Raw genomic sequence first — 10,160 nt, 5'->3', positions numbered from 1 at the left:
GAAACATCACTGCAGGGTCTGTACTTACTGAAAGGAGAGTGACAGAGTATTATGAAAAATTTTATGCCCATAAACTGACAACAACTTAAACAAAATGGACATATTTCCTAAAAAAAACACAAACTACCAATGTTCAGTCAAGAATTTGATGACCTGAACAACCGTATTATGTTATATCTACTACAGACATTTTTCCCCACAAAGAAATTTCCAGGCCCAGGTGGTTTCATTGACAAATTCTACCAAAAGTTTAAGAAAGAAATAATATTAATTCATACGAACTCTCTCAGAAAACTGAAGATGAGGGAGGAATTCTTCCCAACTCATTCTCCAAGATCAGCATCACCCCGATACCAAAACCAGCTAAAAACATTACAATAAAAGAACAGACCAGTATACCAGCTATTAGATGGTCAGATGTATAAAAAAAAAAAACAAAAAAAACACAAAACTCCTCCAAACTGCATTCTGACATGATACACGAAAATTAACTCAAAATGGATCAGGCACCTAAATATAAACCCTAAAACCACAAAACTTCTAGAAGAAAACCTTTATGACCTCAAGTTAGGGAAAGATTTCTTAGCTCCAACACCAAAAGCATGAGCCATAAAGGAACACAGTGAAAAACTGGACCTCATCAACATTCAACATTTCTGACCTTTGAAAGACATTAGTAAGAGAATGAAATGACATGTCACAGACTGGGAGAAAATTATGTACTTCATTCAAAGACATGCATCCAGCTCTCTCTTTTTCTCTGCCACCATGGTGTGTGCGGCTGACTATTCCTTGCCATGTTTTCTCACACGACTTTCAGCATCAAGAGATTCGTGGCCAAGAAACAAAAACAGAATCATCCCATTCCCTAGGGATTCAGATAAAAACTGGTAATAAAATCAGGTGCAACTCCAAGAGAAGGCATTGGAGGAGAACTAAGCTGGGTCTATAAGGGATCACACATGAGATGGCACATGTATTTATGCTACATGAAAGTCATGTGCTCATATCCTATGAGTCTGTAAACATCAGTACTACCTGAACAATAGACATGTTTCATCAGGAAATGATTTTTCTGTTACTATGCTTCTGCACCAGTTGTTTAGTTCAGTAATAAATACATGAGACCTTTAAAAACAATTGCCTCTAGGAAACATAAAGAACTCTCAAATTAAATAATAAAAGATAGAAAATAATAAATAATAATAATAAAAGATAGACAAACAAATAAAATAATAAATCTATGAGCCCACCCTAGGGTGATCCCTAATAAGTCGTATCCTTGTATAATCACCTTCCCCTGAGTGCAAGTAGAACCCATGACTTGTTTTTAACCAGTAGATTATGGCAAAGGTGATGGAATGTTACTCCCATGATTACCTTATGTTACATAAGACTCTATCTTGGCAGACCTGAGAGAGCCACACGGCAAGGACCTGCAGGCAGCCTCTGGAGCAAGAATAGATTCCAGATGAGATAGCTAGTAATAATCCAGGGCCCTGGTCATACAGCTGCAAGGAAATGAATCCTGCCCACAATGTGATAAGCCAGGATGTGGGTTCTTCCCTAGTCAAGCCACCAGATGAGAAATCAACCAGAAGGACACCGTGTTTGCAGCCTGGGGAGACCCTGAACAGAGGCCTCAGCAAAACTGTGCCCAGAGTACTTACCCATGGAAATGATGTACTATTTTAAGCCACTAAGTATATGATAGTTTGTTTTGCCACAGAATACTAATACAATGGATAAAAGCTTTGAACAGACACTTCACCAAATAAGATATAAGGTAGCAAATAAGTACATGAAAAAAAAATGCTACATATAATTAATAACTAGAGATACTCAAATTTCAACTGCAATGAAATAATAATACATACCTTTTAGAATTGCTAAAAGTGGTGGCGAGGATGTGGGGAAACTAAAACTCACAAACATGCCTGGTTGATCTGTACAATGTAACAGCCTTTTCAGAAAGCAGTTAAACAGTTGCTTGAAAGTTAAAAATATACCTTTTATATATCTTTTATCTTCATATATACCTTTAATCTATATATATGTAGATATATCTTATATCTATTATAACCCAGTCTTCACTTTCCAAAGTATTTGTCCAAGAGAAAGGAAAGCATATATGTTCACCCAAAGACTTGTACATGAATATTCACAATACCTTTATCTGTAATAGCCGAAAGCTAAATACCCCATGCAGCAATGGTGAATGGATCAGTACACAATGGAATACTACTCAACAATAAAAGGGAATAAATATGGATACTCACTAAAACATGGATGAATCTCAAAATAATTATGCCGAATGAGAGACGCCAGGCAAAAGAAGAATATATACCATATTATCCCATTTGTATTGAATTCTAGATAATGCAAACTAATCTATAGTGACAGAAAGCAGATCAGTAACTGGTTATATGAGGGGGAGAAGTAGGAACAGATTACAAAGCAGCACAAGTAGACATTTGGGAATAATAGAAGGATAAGTCATCTTGATTGTGCTGATGGTTTCACTGATAAATAGATGTGTCAAAACTTACCAAAATGGTGCGCTTTAATATGTGTGACTTATTGTGGGCCAATTATACCTCAATAAAGCTATTGCATTTTTTTAATAAAAAGAAGATTTGGGGGAGAATGACAAAGGTGTATTTTAGATAGGATGTGCATGGAAGGCTCTCTGTGGAGGTGCCATTTGTGGCAAGACCTGAATGAAGTAAGGGCATGAGCAATATGACCTTCTGGGGAAAGGGCACTCCAAGCAGAGGGAATAGCAGGTACAAAGGCTCTGGGCAAGGCTCTGCTCAGCACATCAGCGTGTAATGTGGCTGGAACAGTGAGCAAAGGGCAAAGATGAGGTCGGAAATCAGAAGGCCCAGATCACGTAGAGTTTATACTGAGAGAGGTGGGAATGCACTGGATTGTTTGGCACTGAGTTGTGACATCATCTGACATGTTTCAAAATTATCATTCACAACCATGACTATCATTCTCTATTGTAAGGAGGAAGAATGGAAACAAAGAGATGAGTGGGTGGACTATTGTACTAGTTAGGTAAGAGACCATGATGACTTTGCTGCAGGAAGTTTGTGGTGAAGGTCAGGAGAAGGGATTGGAGGCAGGATTATTTCAAAGATAGGGATGCCTCATTCTGGTGACAGGTCAGACATAGAGGAAGAGAGAATTCAAAGATGATTGATTCTAAGGTGTTTGGTCTGAACATCTGGAAAAAGTAATTTGCCTGTTACTAAAATAAGGAAGTCTAAGTTGCCAGTTTCAAAGATGTGTTCAGCTTAGGGTATGTTAAGTTTAAGGTACCTGTATACAATCAAGTGGCAATATTCAGCAGGCTGTCTAGATAGGACTGTGATCAGGGCAGAGAGGACAGAGCTGGACCTAGGATATAAATCTGAGAAAGAACTAGAGAACAGGTGGGAGAAATGAAGCAATGGGCACGTAGAAGGTAGTAGTGAGAGATCAGAAAGGAGAGGAAAAAACAGCAAAGACTCATATTGTGAACCAAGGGAGGAAATTGTATCAAGAAACACTGTGATTACCTGTGAGGAATTCTGCTAACAGGCCAACAGGAGGATTCTGCATTGACCACTAAATTTAGCAGTAGACCACCTTGGCAGGAGCTCTTTCAGGGAGATGGTAAGAGTGAAGTCTTGATTGGAATGGGCTCATGGGAAAGTCAGAGGTGAGGAAGTGGAAGCAGCAAGTTATCAGCAAGTTTCGCTGTCAAAGCAGGCAGAGAAGTTGAAGAGGAGCTGAAGAAGTGTGTGGCGGTCAAGGGAGGTTTTTTTCTTTAAGATTGAAGATATTAGTATAGCATGTTTGTATTCTGATGGGAACACTAGCAGAAAATACAGAGGTAAAAATTAATGATGCAAGAGATGGGGAAGGGAGGGGGACAATTGCAGAAAAAGTCCTTGAGCTATGGGAGCTGTAGGAGAGAAAGATGAAGAGGTGAGAAGAATCCAGCTGTGGCAGGCTTTTACCCAAATCTACCACTCCAGATCCGGGCCAGGAAGGAGCCTCAAATTGATGAGTGCTGTGATACTCCAGGAGACTCTTGGTTATTTTCCTCAACAACCTGGGAGGGGCTATTTTTAGCCACACTCTACAGCAACTAAATCTCAGAGGGATGCGATGCCCTGCCATATCACACACAGAAACCCCCGTGACACCAAGCCTGCAGAGGTTATGCTGGGCACAAGAAGGCTGTCCCCTACCTTCTACACTCCCCAACCTGCTCGTCATGATGACATCCAAACGCTAATCTGACTTGAGGCCAAGACGGTGCAAAGCAGTTTTACTCTCCCCATTTGGGCAGTACTTCAGCGACACAGTGCTGAAGTACTGACCATTGTCAGTTAGACAGTACTGACTGACCATTGGTTTTCTTACCACCCTCTTTTCTCACAAATATAAAAACACAGAGCACTGAAGCTAAAAGATATTTCAGATATCACCCAGTCCATCCTCCATTTCTATAAAAGGAAACTGAGGCACAAGAGTACCTCAACCATGCTCAAAGGCAAGCAGAGCAAACTGTCATCTCATTGCCCACAAGCTGTCAAACATGATTCCCCCCTTGTCCCTAGAGATGTGAGTGCACACGCCCATGTGTACAAAATCGATTTGAAAATGCAAATCGGCTACATCCAATTTCATCCAACTGTCCTCGAAATTTAAGAGCTCTGCTGACATGCACAGAGCAAAGACTAAATTGTCCCCCTGAGAGAAATAGTCTCAGAAATGGCACCGGGTGTCCCTGTCCAAGGTGCTAGGGAGCAAAGGCTCTGAGAAAAAAGCCTGAGTCTGCCAGGTCCAAACGTATCCTCCTTGTGAAAGGACAGCACGGGGCGGGGCGGGGCAGAGCCTGGAGTTGGGTGGGGCGGAGGCAAACAAAGGAGGGCTCTGAAGTCCCTCTGACTTGGAAATGGATTGATATCTTCACCCAGGATTCCCAGCAGGGTTGTTTTCTGATGCAGATGAATGTTATGTGGGAAATGCAGGATGACTAGTGCTGAGCCCCTGCCTGCTGTGGGTTCAGAAAGAGGATGGAGGAAACAAAGTTTAAAATGACACTGTTACTCTCAAAGAGACCCAGCGACGTTCCCTGACTGCCCGGGGACTCCAGAACAGGTCATCAGTGCCCCATGACCTGAACTTCTGACTTGGCAAATGGAATGGATTCACCCAAAAGTAGATAAATCAAACTCCACAGACTGATTCAAGCAGTGGTTTTCAAGCACTCTTATAGCAGCAGAAATGTTGTCTGATCCAGAAGACAGTAAACAAAAAGCTACTGTCATTGAAGGAGTGGAAGCCTCACAGCCTGCCCTTGGTTGCTCCCAGATCTTGGAAGCACTTAGAAAAAGAGTTGAAAAATCACTAGATTAGGTTCACTCACAAAAAGGTCTGTACATCTCTTCCCAATCTCATTCTTCACCAGGTGAATAGCCCTGCCCAGTCTGAGTCTGTAACAAACGACAGGACCCTCCCATACACGAGACCTCTGCCCCTTGTACAAAAATTTTTGGTCACTGACGGACCTAAATTACAACACAATTTTTTAATCACACCCTGCTCTTTTCTGTACTCTGCTTGCAGCTTCCCAATGACCAGTGTGGGCTGGCTCCATTTCTAATCTCCACCCCAACCTGACATATACTGGGGGATGACCTCATGCTTCTGCATGAATGGACTTTCTGGTACCTCTCTGTAAACCGGTGCTGTCAACGTCCTGCCCAAATTCTTATTTTGGTGGCATCTTGCAGCAAGCACATACATCTCTCTGCCTGAGAGCTTTCTTTTGATCTGCAAATCCCTAAGGCAGTCTGGAAATGCTGCGTCAATGTGCCCATGAGAAGCCATCAGCCAAAAATTCTTGGATAAGGTAACTCTGAGGAATGTCCTAATCTGTTTCTAAGTGTAGAATTGAGCCCAGGTTCCCATACTAGTAACTTGCACAGTTGAGGCACACTTTCTAAAATTCCGCATTCCTCTACCAGTGCTTCCTATGATCATCTCCTAAATAAACTATATGCGTTCATAACTTTCAGTCAGGTAATGGCTATGAGGGGACCCAATTAAAGACATTTAATACTGGAATGGAGGTAGGAAGCAAACCTTCAGCACGAGGTTCTGAAATAGATCACATGCCAGCTAAATGGTAATGAAGACCCCCATTGCTGGTAATAAGTGGAAAGGTGACAAGCCTAGCATGCTCTAGCATCACAATTGCTAAAATTCGACTTGTGGTGAGATGAAGTGAGGTGAGATGCAGAGAGAATGGAAGGTGATGACTTATACAATAGGTCTAGCACAGTGCTATTCAAAGTGCAGTCCATGGGCCAAACCCAGCTCATGAACAGTTTGACACCTCTGACAAGTACAGAAATTGAAAAGAAGCATATGGAAAATTTATAGCATTTGGCAGAGATATTTTATATCTGTTGGACTTAATAATTTTAAAAATTATTCTTACACCATGTATGTCTTATTTATTTAATTTTTCTACTAATTCATCAGTCCATGAAAGATTCTTTTTAACTATTCCTTACTAATAGATAGTCAGAGATGTACTTAAAAACTATGGGAATGGGGGTGCCTGGGTGGCTCAGTGGGTTAAAGCCTCTGCCTTTGGCTCAGGTTATGATTCCAGGGTCCTGGGGTCGAGCCCCCCATTGGACTCTCTGCACAGTAGGGGGCCTGCTTCCTCCTCTCTCTCTGCCTACTTGTGATCTCTGTCTGTCAAATAAATAGATAAAATCTTTAAAAACTATGGGAAGGATGATAATTATGGTGGAGGTGGTTAACTGCTGTTAACTGCAACCAAAGCACTAAAGAAAAATATTATAGGCTCAGATCAAACAACAGTCGACTTAAAAGCCAGAAGGCCTCCAGCGGTCCTCACTTCCTATGACTGAGAAACAGACAGAGCTGAAAATCAGGCTCAAAATCTGATTGTAAAAGTGGCAGAGTTCCAAAGGTGGTTGGATTCACAGTCCCAAGAAGACTTCAATGCTAACAGCAGAACCACAGTAAGAAATGAATGAGACTCTAAGACCCACCGAAGGGACACTTAGGCACCCTTGAAAGCCTTGAAATCCCAGATTTCCTGAATCTCTGGCTAGCAGAAATATCTCCTCATCATGCAAAAGAGATAGGTTTTCATTTGTCTAGATCTATGCAAAAGCCTCACCATCACCAATAGCTTGCAAAATGAGTCTAATCCTCTTCAAAAGGAGCCTACACCTCCCCTCATTGTTTCCAGACCAATATCTAAAACCAGCTCTCAGGATGACTTGACTAGGGAATTATGTTGCTTCTTACAGAATAAAATAGACTACTCAGAAAAAAAAAAAAAAAGTTATTTCAAGCCCAACAGGACTTAAAGACTATGCCTCAGAATGGAACCTAAGGGTGCAGGAGTGGGTTGGTAGAATATAAGGCTGGGTGCAGACAGTTCATTGATAGGAAAGCACTTTCCCATGATGCAGGATTCAGTGCCCTAGCAAGGATATCTAAAGCCAGCTCTAACATACTGTTGCCATGGCTTCTTGAAGCTTGGAAACAATAATAGCCTATAGTGTATGAGGTGGAAATGCCAGAACAGCCTTGGCAGAGTATTGAGAAAGAAAAGGCTCAGAGAGGTACTCTTGTTGGAATGAATGCACTATGTCAGACCAGAGAACACGTTAACTGATGATGTTTCCCAGGAGAGCCCAGAGGACATTCCCTTCACTAAAACCAATAAAATATTGGGGCACTATGATCAGAAGTTTGGGGATGGTTATTGTCTGAGGCCAGGGAAAATAGTGGGAGATGCTGCCATGGCTCCCAAAGGTCAAGGCAGCTAAGTTTCTGTAATAACCAGGCTTAGTCAAAAGCAAAGTGAATGCAATTATGTGGTAGGCAACAAGGCTGGAATAATGACCAGATGGAGGCCTTGACCTGTTGGGATCTGTTGCAATGACTAATAATCCATGATGTTTCCAGAGGTGAGATAGATGCTCTCTGCCAACAAAGGTATTGCTTGACTTACATAATCAAAAATTATCAAGAGGGGGTGACAGAAGGTTGGTGTCAGCCGCCACAATAAAAAATTACAATCCCCCATCCATTTTCTAGGCCTGAGCTAGTTCTTGGACCCAAAAACCATCAGCGGAGAGAGGCCAGATTCCCTTGACAAAAAAAAAAAACTGTGAAAATGACACAGAAAATATATACGGTAGCAATACTTCCATTCCTTCCCTAAAAAAGCTTTTGGCCATTTACCAGATAACCGTATACTGGACAAGAGAGAATACCCAGAAAATACAAAGGTTTTTGGATCCAGGGTCTGAGCATATTGATACTATTATCAAGGGACACTGAATGGGAACATAGAGATGCCATGTAGTAAATAGACTCTTGGACGATGTCCATTTCTTAGTGGGTCCAGAGGTTTGACGCTTCCCTCTGTGATCATTTCCCAGGTCCCTGAGTGCCCAATCCAGATGGCTATACCTCACAGTTGGCAGAATTCTCACACTGCCTCCCTAATCTATGTAGCAGAGCCATTACAGTAGGAAAGTCTAAGTGAAAGTCTTCTCTTGCCACATACACACATGCCCAGACATGCACTCAAACATACCACACATTCACACATACACAGAGACATACACATCCATACCATGAGACCAAGAGAATAAAACTGAAGCTATACTGCACCATAGATGGAATGTTAGAAACTAGTGTCACCTTCAGAGACATCAAGGATGTAAAACAGTGGTCTTAGAATTCTCCCATTTAATTCCTCAGCAAAAGCAGAATGATCACGGAACATGACAATGGACTACTATCAATTTAACCAAGTGGCAGCCTTATTTGCAATACTTTTTGCCACGTATCTTTAATAGAATAGATCCACACAGCCTCTGACGCTTCGTATGTGGTTCTCAAGCTAGTGAATACATTCTTTTCAATCCCCTTCAAGGAGGATCAGGACAAATTTGCATTCACTTGGAATGCATATCTTAAATTTTAATGGCCTTGCCCTAGATCAATGAAACTTTTCTGTTCTCTGTTCCTATATAGTTTAAAGGGACCTTGATTTTTCTGAGTATGCCACAGAGCATCAGACTGGCATATTATACAAATAAATAATCTTAACAGGTCCGATGAGAAGGAAATGGCAAATAATCAGAAGCTCTGCTAAGACATGTTCACCAGAGGTGGGAGATAAGTCCTATGAAGACCCAGAGGCCTGCCATATCAATAAATTTTTTAAAGGTTCAGTGGTCTGGAGCATATTGGGACATTTCCTCCAAAGTAAAGGAGAAATCATTGGACACTGATCATCCACCTCTAAGAGAGAGACTCTTACTTAACACCATAAGACCAGGCAGATTCCATGATTTAGCAATATCCAGGGTTGATAACAATGTAGTTTGGATTCTCTGACAAGCTTAAGCAGGAGAATCACAGAACAAAACCTGAAGATTCTAGAGCAAGGCCATGCTATCTGCAGTAAAAACCTCCTTAACATTAAAAAAGAAGCTTCAAAGTTGCCCTGAGGCTCTAGCCAGGACTAAGCATCCAACCGTGGGACATCAAGGAACCATGATATCAGAGCTGTCCTTCATGATCTGGGTGTTTTCAGGCACACCAAGTCATAAGTTATGTGGACACTGAAGCATTCTATCACTTACTTAACAGAAATGGCACAGTAGGGAACAGGCCAAGCAGGTCCAGGGTGCACAAACAGTTGTCACCCCCTTTTGTTGCACCGTCTCCTTCAGCTCCCAGTTGTAGGTAGTTCCCCATTATTAGCTGACAGAGAAGGAAGACCCTGGGCCTGGTTCATAGATAAATTATCTCCATATAATCAATCCCATTTACAATGCACCAAAAACCATAAGATACTTTGGAATAAACCTAACCAAAGACATAAAGAATCTGTACTTTAGAAACTACAGAACACTTATGAAAGAAACTGAGGAAGTCACAAAGAGATGGAAAAACACTCCATGCTCATGGATTGGAAGGATAAACAATGTTAAAAGGTTTATGTTGCCCCGAGTAATCTACACATTCAATGCAATCCCTATCAAAATACCACCAAAATTTTTCACAGACCTGGAACCAACAATCCTAAA

General features: G+C 41.4%; 1 pseudogene; it reads left to right on the top strand.

Annotated features, from left to right (window-relative positions):
• Positions 1-797: 797 nt before the first annotated feature.
• LOC122919237 lies at positions 798-952 on the top strand (annotated as a pseudogene).
• The last annotated feature ends 9,208 nt before the right edge of the window (positions 953-10,160 follow it).

The sequence above is a fragment of the Neovison vison genome, chromosome 11 (assembly GCF_020171115.1).
Source record: "Neovison vison isolate M4711 chromosome 11, ASM_NN_V1, whole genome shotgun sequence".
NCBI classification, from domain to species: domain Eukaryota; kingdom Metazoa; phylum Chordata; class Mammalia; order Carnivora; family Mustelidae; genus Neogale; species Neogale vison.
This window is presented reverse-complemented; position numbering and strand designations above follow the sequence as displayed.